Source organism: Macaca fascicularis, chromosome 3, assembly GCF_037993035.2.
Source record: "Macaca fascicularis isolate 582-1 chromosome 3, T2T-MFA8v1.1".
Classification (NCBI taxonomy): Eukaryota; Metazoa; Chordata; class Mammalia; order Primates; family Cercopithecidae; genus Macaca; species Macaca fascicularis.
This window is the reverse complement of record NC_088377.1, coordinates 42547365-42565822: the sequence shown is the minus strand read 5'-3', so window position 1 is coordinate 42565822 and position 18458 is coordinate 42547365. Positions and strand designations below refer to the sequence as shown.

General features: G+C 38.1%; 1 pseudogene; it reads left to right on the top strand.

Moving 5' to 3' along the window:
* Positions 1-7493: 7493 nt before the first annotated feature.
* On the top strand, positions 7494-14870 carry LOC135969863 (beta-defensin 109-like; annotated as a pseudogene).
* Positions 14871-18458: the final 3588 nt, after the last annotated feature.

The window sequence follows — 18458 nt, the reverse complement described above, 5'->3', positions numbered from 1 at the left end:
ACACAATATTGGAGAGTCAAAAGGAAAGGACATTTTGGATTGAAATTTTTTATTTTAAAAACATGTCCTTGAGTTCTATTAACAATAGCTAAAACCTGGGAACAACTCAAACGTCTACGAGAGGAAATCGATAAACAAATTATATGCATATTATAGAGCAATATTGGGCAATAACGGGGGATGATCCACTCTATTAATCAACATCTTGGATCAATATAATCTTTCTCATCCTGAGTAGGGAAAGCTAAGCTAAAAAGTGTCCTATAATATAAATAAATGTACACAAAATTCTAGAACAGACAAACCTAATATAAGCTAAAAAAAATTCAGAAAAGCCAGGTGCAGTGGCTCATGCCTGTTACGCCAGCACTTTGTGAGGTGGGTGGATCACATGAGCTCAGGATTTTGAGACCAGCCTGGCCAACATGCTGAAGCTACTCCGTCTTTACCAAAAATACAAAAATTAGCCCAGTGTGGTATTGTTCGCAGGAACAGAAAACCAAATACTACATATTCTCCATTATAAGTGAGAGCTAAACATTGGGTTATACATTGTTTAGCTCTCACTTATATGGAAACAATAGACACTGGAGATTCTTAGAGGGAGGAGGGAGGGTTGGGTACAAGGCCTTAAAAACTGTCTATTGGGTATTATGTTCACTGTGTGTGTGATGAGATCATTCATACTCTAAACCTCAGCGTCACACAATACATCCATGGAACAAACCTGCACATGTATCCTCTGTGTATAAAATTAAAATTAAAAAACTAAAATGAACAAACAGATATGAGAAAGAATTTCTCAAAAGAGGAGATACAAATGGACGATATATATATATATAAACAATTCTTACCCTCTCTAGTCACCACGGGAATGCAAATGAAAACTACCATGAAATATCACCTCACACCTGTTAGAATAGCTATTATCAAAAAGATGGATGATAACAAGTGTTGGTAAGGATGTGGAGAAAAGGGAACCTTTGTATACTGGTGGTGGGAATGTAAATTAGTATGGCCATCTTGGAAAATAGTATGGAGGTTTCTCAAAAACTTAACAATAAAAATACTATTTTGTTCCAGCAATCCCACTTATTTTTTATATATATAATATATAATGTATATGAAATCATTGAAATCATTATGTGAAAGAGATATCTGCACTCATATGTTCCTTTCAGCACTGTTCACAATAGTCAAGATATATGAAGAAGACACACATGTTATCATTCATTCACGGATGGATGAATTAACGTTTTATATATATATGTATGCACAATGCAAAATTATTCAGTATTATATAATAATGAAACCCTGTCATTTCTGACAGCGTCGATGGATCTGAAGGGCATGAAGTCATGTGAAATAAACCAAACACAGAATGACAAACATTGTATGATTTCACTTGTATTTGAAATCTCAAATACACTCAGAAGCAGAGAGTAGACTGGAGGTTGCCAGGAGCTGTGGTGCAGGTAAATGAGTAGGTGTGATTATAGTACAAAGTTTTAGATATACAAACATTAAGTTCAGGAGGTCTAATCTACAGCATAGTGCTTATAGCCATGAATGCTGTGTTGCATACTTAAAATATAATAGGAGGGTGAATTTTATGTTAATTGTTCTTACTAATAGAAATAATAATTAGAATGGGAGGGAGAACTTCAGGAGGTGATGATTGTGTTTACAATCTTGATAGTAGTGATGCTTTCACAATGTATCCTTATCCTCAAACTCACTGAGATATACACATTAAATAGGTACAGCTTTTTGAATGTAATCGTATCTCAACAAAGTGTTTTTAAGGGGGGTTGGTTAAAAAATTTAAAAAGGAAGGGTAGATGTTCCTTTGCCCTTCTCCCACGCCTTTTTTCTCCCTGCTGTCTAGAATTCAGAAATAGTAGGTGGGAATTTAGCAGCCAAACTAGGGTATTTTCTAAAGTATAGCAGAGCAGATACCTGGAAGGGACCTGCATCCCTAAAGACATTAGAAAGTATCTGTACTAACCCTGAATGGTGTAACTACAGGTTAATTTTAAGTGAAAAAGAAATCAACTTCTGTCTTGTTTAAGCAACTTCATTCAGGCATTAATTTTATAAACATGTAGAAAATACATACTCCTTATGAGTAGAAACAATGTTTATAAATAAAACAATGGTGATAAATAAAAGAAAATAAAAAGCAGTGAAACAAAGTGGTTTCATAGCTATACATAGTTATTTTGTTGAAAGATTCTGCTGCTAATATTATTCAATATTTTTGTATGCTGGTGCAAGTAAGGAAATTTACATTGTGTAATAAAAATTATTTATCAATTTATAAACAGTAACCACTTCATAGAATGGGGCTAAGAATCTGCATTGCAAAATAACTTTCAGTTGATTTTATGCACAGTAATTATTGAGAATCCCAACAGATCTGGACCTACATAGGTGCTATCAAGACAAGGAAGAATATTTTCCTGACTGTATCCATACCTCCAGTTAGTAATAGATCTAGAGATTCAGAACTCAAATCCAGACCTCCTGGTTCCATGTGCAGTGGCCTTGCACCGTCCTGTTTCGCTTCACTTGTTGAAGAGGATTTGAGAATAAATGACCACATGATTCAACTCTCTCCTCAGCTCTGAGGAATATAGCCCTGTCCTGGCAAACAAGAAGCTCACACAGTAGTAGAGGAGGCAACTATACATTCACTAATCTAGCATACAAGCAGTAGGCACTGTATCATGCACTGTGGGGGTTCAGACCAGGAGCAAAGCAGGGATTAGCAGGGCTAGTAAAGTCTGGGAAGTGTTCACTAACAAAATGTTTAATCATTAACTAAACCAAATGGTTTCTCAACATGGCCTAATTAATTGTAACTTAATATAAATGCTTGGTTGGTTGTTCATAAACTTTAATCTTTTGCCAAAATATTTGTAGCTTATGTTCCCATTTAACAAGGTTTTCTGGTCAAAACTGTGCACCCACATCTTTCTAATGAACTTAGTGTCCAATAAAACATGGACTTTCAGTCATCCCATGAAGGTGATTTTGCGTGCATAGTACATCTCTGTCTGTGAATATGCCTAATGAGGTATGGAAGGACACTTATTATCCAAACAAAGACATTCCACTGGTGCTAGAGAGCTACAGAGGGAAGTTTTTTCTGCCTACTGGAAATAAAGCCAAGCTTTCTTCTTCCTTCAGCAGTGAGGATTGCTCTCCTCCTCTTTATCATTCTCACACTCTCTTTTTTTTAATGGGCCAAACTCTACCAAATAACAAGATAAACTTTGTGTAAGCCTTGGTAAGAGCAGAGTGTCTGACATCTTATGGTGCTATAATACTCAAAGCAAAAGCAAAATCACCTATGACCAGAAAAGGGAGTCACAGAAAATCTAGAAGACTTATTGGCCAAGAGACCTGCAGCCTCCTAGTTCATTAGCTCTCCATAAGAACTCTCACGTGAAATGAAGCCAGTGTTGTTTCAAGCGCTTGAAACCCTCGTTACTCTACCTCTAAATGTGAATTAATTAGGCAAGTTTACTAGCAGTTACTAAACCTCAAAAGCAAGATAATCAGGCATTATTCTACTAAATACTGGTCTCCATAACTCCTCTATTTTCTTTAGGAAAAGTTAGTTAGCCTAAGACATTTGGCATAAGGGCTATGCCAAAGCTATGTTGGGGTCAGCCAGGAAGGATTCATGGGAGTCTCCTTGAAAATATTACAATAATCGAAGAAATCTTCAACCTATTGCCCCTTAGTACTGTTGGTCCCTTGTACTTGATTTTTCCTCTTAAGTTTTATTCCAATTTCTAACATTATCATTCCCTCTTCATTCTCAGCAACTAGTCCTCCAAAGTAGAACTTAAACAATGACCAGACATGGCCCTGCAACAGAGCATATCCTTCTACATTTAGCATGCAATCATGAATCACAGGTATAAGACCCCTTGAACAGACTTGGTTTTGGTGACTACACGTAGGACTTATTGCTTTTACCCAAGAAGAGGATCAGGCATCCTAAGTAGCTCAGAAATTTTTCTGGAGCTCTTGAATGTGTATAGGCAAGAAAGATTAAGCAACCTGTTGCCTTACATGAGGCATACTATCTTCTTATGTTTTCTTTTGAATTCAGGATTTCAAGGTTGGGGAAGGAGTGGGAAAGTAGCCATGGACATGTGAGAATGTGGATGATCCTTTTACATTGTCAGGAATGGTCAAATTCTATGCTTTATGTTGTTTGCTAAAAGACACTTTCCAAAGCTTTCAACAGAAAATATAATGGCACACATGCCTATTCTTGGTGAACCCAGACTTTTTATCTAGTCTCTGATAGTCAATTTTGAAGGACTGCTTAGGGTAATGAATCCTTCAAGTTGTAAAGATGAAGGGCAGTTTTTGGACAATTCCCATTTTGCTGTAGGAAAACTAATCTGGAAGAAGTAAAAGGGAGAGGTTGAAGTGAGAGAACGGAGGTGGAAAATGATTTCAGTTGATCAATTATTTGTTAAGCACCCACTGTATGTCAGGCCCTTACAAGGAAGCAAGCAAAGAACAAAAGCATGTGATGGCCTTGCTCCTATGAAGCCAGAGGCCAGTAACCTGGATTGCTATAGACCAGAAAAACGACCACAAGCCCCTACAACACAGCACTGGCATAGGATGAAGTAGAAGTTTCTTTCTATGAGATCAATAGCATACAACCAAATAAGAAAGTCAAAAGTTACACAAAGTTCAAAAACCTAAGACACCAACCTTTAAGAGATCTGATTGTCGGTGGTGATTTTGGAAGGAAAGTTATTATTAGGATTATTTTAGTACTAAGAGTTTTGAGCTGTCTATCCAATATTTTCACCTGAACCTCTGCCTTGGTAATACTGCGTGTGTGTGTGTGTGTGCGTGTGTGTGTGTGTGCGTGTGCCTTTTCATGTGTTTGAAATATATTATCTATCCCACACTCCACATAGGTTTGGGGGTTAATTACATACAGGCTGATCTGAATCTATACTCTTAGGAACGGGGTTAAGCTACTCTACCACAATGTGAAGAGTTGATATGTAAGAGACTCTGAACATCTTATAAATTATCTTTAAAATGTTTCCTTCTTTGTGAAGGGGAGAATAAGTATTTGTAAGCAAATGCAAAAATATCTTTAACTAAACAAAAGAACAGTTAGCTAACCTTGTTGTGATTAGCAGAGAGGATAGCTGCAGACACTATAAAATCACTCAGCAACAAGATTTGACAAAACCTTAAAGATGGCTCTATTTTTCCTGTTTTATACAGGAAAATATTAAGGCCCTGGGAATTGAAGTACTTTTCCCAACAGTGGAGTAAATGTCAGAGTCGAGGCTGTGTTTTACATCTCGGTTTCCCCACACATCCCACCCTATGGTTCTGTTGTGCTGTTCCTTTGTGTGACTCCTCAAAGCCTGGTTAAAGGTGATACCGTATCAAATTGTATTAACTCAGTAGCACGAAACACCAGGGAATTGATTTATAAGAGTATTAACCTTGTGGCATTACTGAAGACCCATCTGATTAGTAGTTATCAAGTAGTCACCCTGGCTAAATATATGGGTTTGATTTTTAATTTTGAAAATGAAAAATATTTTAAAATCTATGTCTTACATCCATATCCCCAGGAAATTTTAATCAAGTTTTAAAACTTCCAAATTTAGATAAACTCATGTTTTTTGTTGTTTTAATTTTCAATCAATGAAAATAGAAAAAAACTAATTGGATAGAACAGCACAGCAGAAGCATTACTTATAGCCAAAATGGGATGCAACAAGACTGAAGAAGAAAATGCAGGACAGTGCTTAAAAAAGCAGTCTAATGAAAAGCGGGGTCTCCTCAGGATGTCCTTAGGTAGACATTGCAGCAGAACTGCAAAGTTTTCTTTAGAAGGCTGGGGAAGAGAGGAGGAAACAGAGAAGGGACAAGAGTGGAAAATAGAATGAGGCTGAGAATACCAAGCGTTAGTGCTGTCCCTATCACCTTCCTCACTTGATCACTGGGTGATCTAGGGCAAGTTTCTTCCTTTCCCTCAGCTCATTTCCTCATCTGTAAGGTAAGTCACTAGACAAGATAGCCTTTGATGTTCATTGTAGCTCTAACTGATCTTCCCCAAGCAAATAGCTGGGAAGGACACTGTGCCCACAATATGCAAGACACAAGGTTTACAAGCAAAGAACCAATCAAAACAAAAGATGTTTTAAAACCCCTAATGTCACTTGAATTCTTACAAATGAGCAATGGTACATCATACTTTTACAAAGCCCTTCTGTGATTTCATTTTTAAAATCATTTCAAGTTTTATTTTACTTCATATTAAGATAATGGGAGATAAAGTGGTAAATGGTTCATGCAGGAATATATGTAAGAGACACAAAAATCCAAAATAGGTAATTGTTATGTTAGTATTTCTCTTTACTGAGGGGGAGCAGACAAAAGAATGTTAGAAAAAGCTTCATAAAGCGGATTATATAGAATGTGCTTTAAAAGAGTTTGGGGCCGGGCGCGGTGGCTCAAGCCTGTAATCCCAGCACTTTGGGAGGCCGAGACGGGTGGATCACGAGGTCAGGAGATCGAGACTATCCTGGCTAACATGGTGAAACCCCGTCTCTACTAAAAAATACAAAAAACTAGCCGGGCGAGGTGGCAGGCGCCTGTAGTCCCAGCTACTCAGGAGGCTGAGGCAGGAGAATGGCGTGAACCCGGGAGGCGGAGCTTGCAGTGAGTTGAGATCCGGCCACTGCACTCCAGCCTGGGTGACAGAGCAAGACTCGGTCTCAAAAAAAAAAAAAAAAAAAAAAGAGTTTGGTATTTTACTGAGTGGGAAAGAGCAGTACGGGGAGTTATTGTTCAAGGGTTAAAGCTATGCAAAATGGGTCAATTACAGAGATAGGCTCTAAAACATAGTACCTATAGTTATTACTGAGGTATTTTGTATTTAACAATTTGTTAAGAAGGTCGATCTTAGGGATTCTGACAACAACAACAACAACAACAATAAAGGGATGTAGGAAACATTTGGAGGTGATGGGTATATTATTACCTGGATATTCATTGTGGTAACAAGAGTAATATATATGTGCAAATTTGCCAAACTATATCCATTAATTACATACTGTTTTTGTATAACAATTTTACTTCAGTTCCTACTATATTGCCTGGCAAACAATACTTTATACTTAAAGTAAGAGCAATGATTATTGCATGTGCATGTTGAAAATAATAAAGAAAGCAGGTGACAATAAGACATCCTGAGTCTTTTGGAAATAATAGCATTCACCTGCTTTCTCATCCATTGAGATATCACCACATTTAGGTACTTGTGTGTCCCCGGAAGTTTCTTGTGGAAGATTTAGTTATTCTCTTTTCGTTAGGCTCTACCAACCAAGAACAAATCACAGACTCAGACAGCATCATAAAAAGGCTCAGACCTACCATGTCCAGAGACTCCAGGCTCAACCCACATTGATGCTGGCCCTTCAGCCATGAGACTCCATTTGCTTCTTCTTATTCTCCTTCTTTTTTCAATTCTTTTATCCCCAGGTAAGTTGGTAGCTGATTACTATAAGGTTCTGCAGATTAGAAGGCTATATCCCTGGCCAAGCAAGATCCTAGAATCAGTTCTGTGGGTTCAAGAACCTAATATTTACAGATTCACTAAGATTATAATAGGGAAAAATAGAAAAGAGACTCATTTAGCAGTAGCTCCTGTTGATAAGATTCCATCCATGTTTTTTGATCTAGTGAGTGGATATAATAATGGATGCTGCTGAAATTCAATCCTGTCAGATCAAACTGCCTACATATCAATTTCCATGCCCCACCAAGGCATCTCAAGATACAAAGTAAGGATACAACAGAACGTGACCTCAATGAGATGCCTTTGTGGGACCTGGAAATTTATATGCAGGCAGTTAGATCTGACAGGATTGAATTTCAGCAGCATTTATTATTATATTTGCTCACTAGGTCAAAAGAGATGTTTGGAATTCTATCAATAGGAGCTACTGCTAAATGAGTGTTGACAAATCTGAAAGTTTTATTCAAAGAGACAAACAGAAAAATTATAATCCTAGAATAAGTGAAAATTATATGAGAGACTTTTCAAAATAAATTCTATTTTACGTGGCTATGAATAACAAATGATTTGCAAAGTGAAACTTAGGACTAGAAAGGAGAGTTAAAGGAACTTCAGACAAGTGAATTAATAATAAGTAAAGACACCAAGAAGTGCCGCTCGTGGTATATTACAGGTAACCACACAGAAATGGGTAACATCACTTTCAATACTAAACCGGCTAAAATTTAATGGTCTAAGCATGCATTTTGAGGGCTTTTGGAAAAAAACCGCATAATAAACCTAAAGAAGATAAAAGGAAAGTTATAAATACAAAATATAAATTAATGAAACAAATGAGAAAAAAACTAACATTTTAAAAAACGCTTTTCATAAAGTCTAATATACTTTATAATAACCTGGCAACACTGGACAAATGAGAACATGCTTAAAATAACTATTGCAGGAATGAAAGGTTAATGTCAAAACATGTTTCAGAGATTCAAATAATTTTTTAAAAAATATATTTGTGTATTATATTCCCTCTTTGCTGTGTACTGGGGGATTTTCCTGTTGCAGTTCACTACATCATGTGTCATCAATTGTGACTGTGTCATCAATTTTTATGCTAGTAAATTATTACCATCAGCATACAAATATGCTGTTAAGCATGTCCTTGCTTTTCTTCTGATGCCAGCTGTCAGTCTATTTTTTGCTCTAGTTTTCAGCAAAACATCTTAAAAGAGTTGTCCATACTCTCTGTCTTCAATTCCTCTCCTCTCATTGTCTCTTAAATATATCACAGTTGGGCTCTCTCCCCTTTTTTCGATCATGTTATTGACACCACTTTTGTCAAAGTTACCAATAATCTCCATATTGCTAGATCCAATGATCATTTTTTACTACAACTTTAATTGGCCTATTAGCAGCATTTGACACAAACAATCACTTCCTTCTTCATAGTATACTTTCTTCACTTGGCTTCCAGGACAGCACATTCACTTGATTCTCAGCCTATCTCACTGGAGCTACCACTTCGGCTTCCTTTGTTTCTTCCTCATCTTTTCCCGTCACACTTCCTATTGGAGAGCTCCAGAGCTCAGTTCCTGATCCTCTTCTCTTCTCCCTCACCACACACTCTGGAGGGGCTCAGCAAGTCTCATCCTCTTAAATTCTCCTTTTGGACCTCCTTTTGAACTGCAGGCTTATAATAAATTATCCAACTGCATAACTGGTATATCTACTTGGACACTGAATTTCAAAAGTCATAGATATCCAAAATTGAACTCATGATTTTCCCTCATAAACCACTACATACAGATTTTCTCTTCTTGCAGAATGCCATGGTCAGCACTGGAGCCTCTCTTAGCTCTCCTGTACACTTTCATCCTCAGCAAGCCTCTATCTCTGCACCTCAAGAATCTCTCAGGGCTCCCATCCCTTGCCCAGCCTTGGACAGTAGCTGCCTCACACTCAGTGAAAGACCAGAGAATCTGTTTCTCTCATCTACCTGCCCTGCCCTGTCTTCAGACATCAGGCCCCTCTGCTTATGCACCTGTGAGAAAAGAGAGTGAATGGGGCATTGTCTCAGCTCCCCCACCCACTCCCCAGTAACAGAGGATTTTACCCGATTCTCACAGTAAGACCTTTACCTTGCTCTCACCTCAAACTGCAGCAGTTCCTACATGCCTGTCCCTCAAAAGGGTCTCAGGTAGTTCTGCTCTCCATCCGATCTTACCTAGGAGCACACAAGATAGGTCATGAAAAAACCATTAGTGGGGTCGGGTGCTGTGGCTCACGCTTGTAATCCCAGCACTTTGGGAGGCCGAGGTGGGCAGATCACGAGGTCAGTGGCTAACACGGTGAAACTCCGTCTCTACTAAATACAAAAAACGAGCCGGGCACGGTGGCATGCGCCCGTAGTCCCAGCTACTTGGGAGGCTGAGTCAGGAGAATCGCTTGAACCCTGGAGGCGGAGGTTGCAGTGAGACAAGATCGCGCCATTGCAATCCAGCCTGGGCGACAGAGTGAGACTCCAAAGAAAGAAAGAGAGAGAGAGAGAGAGAGAGACAGAGAGACAGAGAGACAGAGAAAGGAAGAGAGGGAGGGAGGGAAGGAGGGAGGGAGGAAGGAAGGAAGGAAGGAAGGAAGGAAGGAAGGAAGGAAGGAAGGAGAAGGAGAAAGAAAGAAAGAAAGAAAGAAAGAAAGAAAGAAAGAAAGAAAGAAAGAAAGAAAGAAAGAAAGAAAGAAGCATTAGTGAGGGAAAGTGAGTGAGAGTGAGTGTGTTTGGGCCCCTACTGATGATGCTAATCTATCACAAGCCCACACTCAGCCTTTCAACATTTGCTGGAGATTCACTTGTTTCCTTGTTATCTCCATCAAGGGCAGCTTCCTCCTGCTTCTGCTGCTGCAACTCAGCTAGGCACAAAGCATCTGTGGATCCGTTCTTTTTTCAGCAGGGCTTCATCACTCTGAATTTAAAATAATTAGCTTTTTTTGAGACCTCAGTTCTGTGTTTCAAAATGAAATCTATGATCTATAGATTATCCAGCTTATTCTCTTTGTCAGGGCAAGAGCATTTTTCTACAACTGTCTAAATTCTAAACAAAAGTAAAAGTTCACTTCTTTTCAGAATCCCCACATGTCAGAAAGTGTTACTATTATCATCAGTTTAGTGATATTTATGGAATTCCAAGTCGACTCTAATATCAGCTTTTGGGTTAAGTTCTTTCTTTCTGATATGTAGCCTTTGAAATTTTATTTGCTGCAGATCTTTTGGTAGTGAACAATTTTAATTTTTATCTGTCAATTTCATATTGTTATTTTTGATCTTGAAAGACAGCATTACTGAGTACCCAATTCTATATTAACAGTTATTTTCTCTCGACATTTGTTGATACTAGTTTACTCATTTTTAGTGAATGAGTGAACAAGTGAATCTCCAGCAAATGTTGAAAGGCTGAGTGTGGGCTTGTGATAGTTTAGCATCATCAGTAGGGGCCCAAACACACTCACTCTCACTCGCCCTCCCTCACTAATGCTTTTTTCTTTCTTTCTTTCTTTCTTTCTTTCTTTCTTTCTTTCTTTCTTTCTTTAATAATCAGATAAATATTATTTCATTATAAATTATCCTTTTTTCAATGTTTGTATGGTCTGGTGTTTGGTTTTAATGTTTTATAATTTAACTAAAGTGAGTTGATTTTTATATCATCTGTTAGAAATATATTCTTTGAATCAATGGGTTTATACCATTTCTTAATTTCTTTCTGAGAATCTCTTGAAATGGTGAATCCTTTTACACTTCTCTCCCCCCATATTTGAATTAAATAAATGTTAGACCTTGTGTTTCCATGCGATATTCTGGGTATATCATGTAAACATTTTTTTCTTCACTAGTTATCCTCTTACCTGTGTCTAATATATCATTAATAACCTGCATTATTTTTAAATTATTTTCTTGTTTCAGACCTGCCTTTTTTTTTTTTTTTTTTTTGGAGACGGATTCTCGCTCTGTTGCCCAGGCTGGAGTGCAGTGGTGTGATCTTGGCTCACTGCAACCTCCACCTCCCGGGTTCAAGAGATTCTTCTATCTCAGCCTCCTGAGTAGCTGGGACTACAGGCACCCGCCACCATGCTCGGCTAATTTTTATATATATATTTTTTAGTAGAGACAAGGTTTCACCATCTTGGGCATTCTGGTCTTGAACTCCTGACCTCGTGATCCACCCATCTTGGCCTCCCACAGTGCTAGGATTACAGGCATGAGCCACCATGCCCAGCCAGACCTGCCCATTTTTTCTATCATCTATATTGTTTTACTATTGTTTTTACATCTTTGTAATAGTAGATTGTTTCTTTAAACAATTGATACACACCTGCTTAATTATTTCTCCACATTGATGATTTCAATATATTTAGTTTTAAAGGGTCTACATATGCTATTCATTTCATTAACTTTTATTCACGGTGTCTTGCTTACCTGATCATTTTTAATACTGAACTCATTGTTCATCCTTAACCTGACATCATTTTATGGTCTGAAATGAGAATGCTATTATCCAGACTTCCTCTGGGAAGCTGACTCAATGCTTTAACTCAATATAGAAGTTTCAGCATTAACAAACTGGAATTTCTGATGGCCCAAGAGTCAGTAGTACCATCATTAGCATTACTGATCATAGCAGATCTTCCCAGAAGATCTGGGAAACCCTCACCCCCCTCCATCAGCTATCCAGTACAAAGTGCCCACTGCTCAAGCTCCAGTTCACAGACTATTTTTGTGTTTGAAAGAGGAGATATTTTAAGAACTTGCCTAACCATTTTCAGGGATAGAAATGTTTCAAAGAGATCCTCTACTATATATTTGTTCTATAGCAGCAGTCACTTGAGAGCAGCTAACTTGCAGTCATGGCCAAAAGCCTAAATCTTTCATTCATTCTAGTCACACCTATTTTGTATCTTTTGGGGATATCTCAGATTCAGATGCATTCATAGTATTCTATGATTTGGGACACTACTACAGATTCTTCAAAATGTTACAACATTCCAATGGTATTTTGGGAGGTATAGAAGGAGAGGAAAAACAATGGGCTCAAGTCTCCTCTGACTTCTCTTCTTACAATATGTTTCATTGTTCAAAACTTTTAGAACTATATTAATACAGCATTGACAGTGGACATTCTTCTTTTCCTTCTGACTTTAATAGGATTGAAGGAATGTTTTGCTATGAAATTGCTATATGGGTTGTATTCAGACAAATTTTGACTTTGTAAAGGCAATATTCTCCTCATTATTTTTAAATGCTTACCAGGATTCACAGTATTATTTTCAGTTCTCCCTGTTTAAAGGCATATTTAAATAACTTGATGACTTGGATATATTATATATGTTACTCTGCTACAGAAACAGAAAAACCACCACCAAATTATATTCTAAGATACTTGGTACACCAATTGCACCATCTTTTTTTTATCTAAGACATTCAATTCTTCCACAGGTGGGAGCACATGAATTAGCATCATTTACTACTTGTAGCTTTCACTACAGACTTTCAGACTTATGGTGCCTAAAAGAAATAGAATACTTCTAGCTGGGTTTAAAAGCTACAAATAAACAGAGGAAATATACACTATTTTGAAAGTACCACTTGAGTGTTATGCATGTATTTCAATATTATGTTGCTAATTTTAATTGTTCGAAGTTAAAGAGCTTAAACCTCCCTCTCATGCATTCCTGCATCACCCATTACTCCCACACATACATTGTTTGATACAGCATAAACCTAAGTAAATAAAGATGTGGCAAAATGAAAAAAATAAAATAACGTTATACCATTCTCATCTGTGAATGGCATCAGTAGACAGATGTGAATAAAAGTAATGTGATTATCATTTTAAAAATCATCTTTAATAGGATCCATTTACTATTAAATGAACATTTGCTTAATGAATAATAAATCTTTGACACAATGAAAACTATTAATGCAGAGTGAGACCAAAATGAAGGTAATAACTGATTTTTTCCTAACCCTTGCTTTAGTTGGTCTTTCCACTAGACTGTCACTTTATTTTAAGGATATTATAACAGCACAAAGCCATCAGCTTTACCATTAGAGAGATCTTCATTAAATTATCTTTGTTGTAATAAAGGTCATCTGGAGGAAATACTGGTCTGGACACAATAATAAATGTTAAGCTTTCTAATATTTTCCACTTTTAGACACAAATTGAAAGGATCATTTATAATGTCAAAAATATACTTTTTTCTAACTAATCTATCCTATGACTAAGACACTATTAGCAATTAAAGTAGGTAGAGCAAATCTAAATGTGGAGAGAAAAAGTAATTTCCACTTACGTTTGGACAGATGAAAGCACGGATAAATTGAAAGCCTGAAATATTAGCTTGGGGGAATGAAATCACTTGGGGGAGCAAGAGCAGGATACACCAGCCTTTAACTCTATACTTCCCCCAAGAAAAAATATATAGATAGCTAAGTACAAACCAAAATAGCACTGGGAGGGTTCAAGGGACCACTTAAGAAGCCACGGCAACACAGTGAAGCCAAAAAAAAAAAAAAAAAAAAAAGAAAAAAGAAAAAAAAAGAGAGAGAGAGAGTGAAAGAAAAAAAAAATAGCCATATAGAAAAAAACAACTGCTGAAATCAGCATACCTGAGACTGCAGAAATATCTTTTTTGGCTAGGAACGAAAAAAAGCAGAAAGGGACTATCAGTATCAGCCACAAGGTGGAACCACCATGGCCCTCAGTAACCCACTCTGGCAGAAGACACTGGCATTTTTGCCCTGCGGTAAGCAACAGCCATTTCTGAGAGAAAACGCAGAGGAAAAGATGAAGATGTACCATCCCCTCCCACAGCTCTTTTCCCCCACTAAAAATACCGTGACTGTTGTGCCAAACCAGGATTGGAACTACTACCTTTCTTAATCTGCATGTGTCTCTGACATATGAGCAGCAACCATTTCAAAAGCTCCCACGTAAAAATGCTCATACTAAATTTATTCTCTTACTTAAGAGTGTTTATGGATTTACATTCCATTTGTGGACCATGTAGATCTCACTGGATCTTCTTTCCTGCAGTGAGAGGTGGTTTGGGTGCTGCTGAAGGTCATTGTCTCAATTTGTCTGGTGTTTGCAGAAGAGATGTCTGCAAAGTAGTAGAAGATCAAATTGGTGCCTGCTGAAGAAGGATGAAGTGCTGTAGAGCATGGTGGATTTTAGTGCCAATTCCAACACCACTTATCATGTCAGATTATCAAGAACCCCTTAAACCTAAGTTGAAATGAAACTGATGTAAAATAAAAATACATCAAAAGTGAAGTTCTTTGCATCTAAGAATATTGAAATATACATATTAAGTACTTCCATCTTGATAACCATCTTATATTTTCACTTATCAACATAAATGAATAAATACTAATTTCAAATATACCCAATACTATTTCTTTGTGAGTCATTAACAGATCTTAACAAAACCTTTAAAAATGAGAAAACTGTTATTTTTGTTTTCCAAGATGGTGGATTGAAGGCATTGTTAGCCTGCCTCTTGCACTTGGAAAGACAAAGTGGTGTGTAGAGATTCACACTGAACTTTCTTTCAAGAAGCAACACAGGAACTTAACAGGAAAATTGAAATAAGCCACAGACCATTTGAAAGAAGCAGCAGGATGCAGGTTACGCCATAAGCTAGGCAGAAAATTTTGGGTTTCGAGGGTGTGAGAGGGGGATAAACTGACTGTAAGATATACACTTCCATTGGGAAACCTATCAATCTAGGCCATAGGGGAAGGCCTTAATCCTACTCAGAGCTGGAGTTGATTTAGTGAAGGGTGATGAGTATATGAGGAGTGGCATTGGGATGCGCTTTGAGTCTCCAGCGCGTTCCCAGTTTCTGGCAGGATGGAGGGAAGCCATTTCCGATTCTACCTCAGAGAGGACCTCCCAGAAGTCTGCCAGCTAACTCAAATGGTGGTCACAGGTTGAGAGAACCTTCCAACTGAAATGTTTGATATAATCTTGTGAGGGGACAAACTCCCCAGGCCAGAACTGAGAGGTGAGTGGGACGTGTGATGCAGCAGCAAGCACAGGAGCTGGATGCCCCTGCTCTGCAGGTGGATCAGGAGGGATGTGGCCTGAAAGCTGCAGTTGCTGTCTCAATAGGAGAGGATTATGGTATGGGTCAGTTTTGAGCTCTGAGTTCAGACTTCTTGAAACTTAGCTAGCTACTCCCAGTGGAACACTGTGGGTGTGAGACCTGCCTTGCCAAGGGTGTGGGAGCTGGATGGGGCTTACTGCCAAGCTGCTACTCCCCATTCTTCATATGGACTCTCCTTGTACAGAGGCAGAGGCAGCTTCACTTCTCTCTGGAAAATTACCCCAGTGGCCCAAGAACTGCCTTCCAATTCCCACTGGAGCCACTGCTTGTCCCACATGTAGAGAGCCAGAGCATCACTTTACCTGACCTAGTTCCCACCTGGTTTTGCTCAACCACCTACCCTGGTAGATTAACACAAATAACAGAAGAAACTTTTAGAAGCCCTTTGGCTCTACCCGTTCCCTGAGACACCAGAGTACCTCCCATGGGTAACATAAGGCAAGTCCAAATCTCACCACTACCACCACAGCTGCCAGTCTTTTTCAAGCACCACCTCCTGGCTGAAGGCCAACTGACACAGTCCATTGGAGCATCTTGAATTCAGAACATTCAATGTCATGGCAGGCCGGGGAGCCTCCTCTGCCCTAATTTGGCTCTCTATCACACATTCACACACACACACACACGTCACACACACACATCAACCTACTGGCAAACCGAGGTAAACACACACACACACACACACACACACACACACACACACACACCCCTGCTCGATTCAGGCCATTATCCCTGATGAACATCGATGCAAAAATTCTCAATAAAATACTGGCAAACCGAATCCAGCAGCACATCAAAAAGCTTATCCACCATGATCAAGTGGGCTGTATCTTTGGGATGAAAGGCTGATTCAACATACACAAATCATTAAATGTTATTGATCACATAAACAGAACCAAAGGCAAACACCAGACAATTATTTTGATACATGCAAAAATGCCTCTGATAAAATTCAACATCCCTTCCTGTTAAAAACTCTCAATAAACTAGGTATTGATGGAACATACCTTAAAATAATCAGAGCTATTTCATACAGCCAATATCATAAAGAATAGGCAAAAGCTGGAAGCATTCCATTTGAAAACTGGTACAAGACAAGGAAGCCCTCTGTAACCACTTCTATTCAACATAGTATTGGAAGTTCTCGCCAGGGCAATCAGGCAATAGAAAGAAATAAAGGGTATTCAAATAGGAAGAGAGAAAGTCAACTTGCCTCTGTTTGCAGATTACATGACTTCATATTTAGAAAACCCCATCATCTCAACTGAAAAACTTCTTGAACTGATAAGCAACTTCACCAAGGTCTCAAGATACAAAATCATTGTGCAAAAATCACAAGCATTCCATTACACCAACAATACTCAAGCAGAGAGCCAAATCAAGAATGAACTCCCATTCACAATTGCTACAAAGAGAGTAAAATACCTAGGAATACAACTAGGAGTACAAGGGATGTGAAGGACCTCTTCAAGGAGAACTGCAAACCACTGCTCAAGGTAATAAGAGAGGACACAGATTTAATTGGAAAACATTCCATCCTCATGAATAGGAAGAATCAATATTGTGAAAATGGCCATACTGCCCAAACATTATAGATTCAATGCTATACCCATCAAAATACCGTTGACATTTTTCACAGAATTAGAAAGAACTATTTTAAATGTCATTTGGAATCAAAGAATACCCTATATAGCCAAGACAATGATAAACAAAAATAACAAAGCTGGAGGCATTATGCTAACTTCAAACTGTACTAGAAGGCTACGGTACCAAAACAGCAGGCTACTGCTGCCAAAACAGACATATAGACCAATGGAGTAGAACAAAGACCTCAGAAATAACACCACACATCTATGTCCACCTGATCTTTGACAAACTTGACAAAAACAAGCAAGGGAGAAGGGATCTCCTATTCAGTAAATGATGCTGGGAAAACTGGCTTGCCATATACAGAAAACCAAAACTTGACCCCTTCCTTACACCTTATACAATAATTAACTCAAGATGGATTAAAGACTTAAATGTAAAATCCAAAACCATAAAAACCCTAGAAGAAAACCTAGGCAATACCATTCAGGACACAGGCAAGGACAAAGACTTCATGACAAAAATGTCAAAAGCAATTGCAACAAAAGCCAAAATTGACAACTCGGATCTAATTGAACTAAAGACCTTCTGCACAGCAAAGAAACTATCATCAGCATGAGCAATCAACCTACAGGATGGGAGAAAATTATTGCAACCTACCCATCTGACAAAGGTCTAATAACAAAAATTGACAAGGAACTTAAACATATTTACAAGCAAAAAAACAAACAACCCCATCCAAAGTGAGCAAAGGATATGAACAGAAACTTATCAAAAGAAGACATTTATCTAACCAACAAATATATTTTTTTAAAGCTCAACAATACTGATCATCAGAGAAGTGAAAATCAAAACTACAATGAGATACCATCTCACACCCATCAGAATGGTGATTACTAAAAAGTTAAGAAACAATAGATGCTGGTGAAGCTGAGAAGAAAGAGGAACGCTTTTACTCTGTTGGGGAAACTGTAAATTAGTTCAACCATTGTGGAAGACAGTATGGTGATTCCTCAAGGATCTAGAACCAGAAACACCATTTGACCCAGTAATCCCATTACTGGCTATATACCCAAAGGAATATAAATCATTCCACTATAAAGACACATGCACATGTAAGTTTTTGCAGCAC